At 35.1% G+C, this 1,474-nt stretch overlaps 1 long non-coding RNA gene across 1 annotated transcript; it reads right to left on the bottom strand.

The window, feature by feature from the left end:
- Positions 1-1,209, bottom strand: LOC148161107 (uncharacterized). The gene is made up of 2 exons (XR_015762681.1): positions 939-1,209; positions 1-299 (listed from the first exon to the last, which is right to left on the bottom strand). It is a non-coding gene; the product is annotated as an uncharacterized LOC148161107 (long non-coding RNA).
- Positions 1,210-1,474: the final 265 nt, after the last annotated feature.

Below are 1,474 nucleotides of genomic sequence, written 5' to 3'. Positions count from 1 at the left end.
TTTGATTTAACATTTTATTTAAGAAAAGAGGGACAGATCTTTAAACATATTTGATTCCTTTTTGATTGTCAAAACAACAGTCTGTTGTCCACAGAAGAACAGAGTCCATGAAGTTAAGCTTTGTACTGTATGAAGTAGGGAAACAGTACAAGTTGTGGTAACCCCAGTTTGACTCTGGTTGGCGTCACTTTGATTCCTTGTGATGTTTTCCTCTCATTCTGGCGCATAATGAAGCCATTTCTTGACAGTTTTGCTGCAGTCCTCAAGAGTCAGCTTTCGGTCAAACTGCAGAGCAACAGCTGAAAAAAATAAAAGTGAGGAAGGTGCCAGTTAGAAATATGATAAACATTTGAAAAGTTCTGAAACACAATGAAATATTAAACAGTGTACTGGTTACAGGTCTGAGAACAAATACAAACCATATAGTTCCCCATGTACACTCACTGTTAAATTAATATCTTAATCTTTCATTAATATTTATCTTAATGTTTACATATACAACTGCATTTACCCATCAAGCTGTAGTATAGTGTAGGATTTATGATATTGATATTAAATCAATATTTAAAATAAAGGGCTGTTTATCAGAAAACCTAACAATAAAACTCAGGGAGGATCAGGTTTATTTAACACACCAGAGACAGATAAATCGAACAAAAGGTGATTTATAGTGTAGTTGGAAAAATTATAATTTATACAGAATAAACTTCCATCAAATAGCTGGTTCAATCTTCCATCAACTACAAATATTTCCAAATAAGTTGATTAAATTCCTTAAAAAGTGTCTATATGCTAATAAAGATCCCACACAAGTAACAATAGTCCAGTTCAATTTAACCAGTTACCAATCCAAGGATCAACAGACTGAATCAGTCATTAGCAGGTTTAGTTCAATGTTTCACCTGCCTTACATGTTAAGTGTTTCCCTTCTGCCTCACCTGGATTGAATCTGTGGATGATTAACAACCTTCTGCACTTCTTGATGGCTGCAGACGGTCATGTAATCATCCAACTCAGCTGTTCTGGTACAGAGACTCATTTAAGCACGTCCCTAAGCACATCATAATAAAAAGTTAAAAACAAGTGATTACTATCACAACAATTTAAAGCCCACCTGGAGCAGCCAGCCTTACACTTCCTTGTCCACCACATGTTCTCCCAGACCAAACAATAGGCCCCGCCCTATTTTAAAAACTCAAATCCCACAAAATCTCGCAGGATAAGATGGTGCTGAAGGAATGTTGGGAACATCATAAATTAAATTGTAATAGTTTTGGATGGATTGGGGAAATAAAGGCAAAACAGCTTGGTTTAACTATGCTCCAGTATAGTGCTACAGTTCCTCAATCTGAAATTCCTCCATGGTTATTTTTAACTCCAGAAGTTGATCTTCAATTAAATGAAATTCTTAAAAAGGGAAAGACTCCAGAATGGGTTGTAGTTAATAGATATTTTGAAAGATATAAAGACAACA

The sequence above is a fragment of the Poecilia mexicana genome, unplaced genomic scaffold (assembly GCF_051168715.1).
Source record: "Poecilia mexicana isolate PSO_F unplaced genomic scaffold, ASM5116871v1 scaffold_1, whole genome shotgun sequence".
Classification (NCBI taxonomy): Eukaryota; Metazoa; Chordata; class Actinopteri; order Cyprinodontiformes; family Poeciliidae; genus Poecilia; species Poecilia mexicana.
Note: the sequence above shows the minus strand (reverse complement) of the source record. Positions and strands in the feature narration are given on the sequence as shown.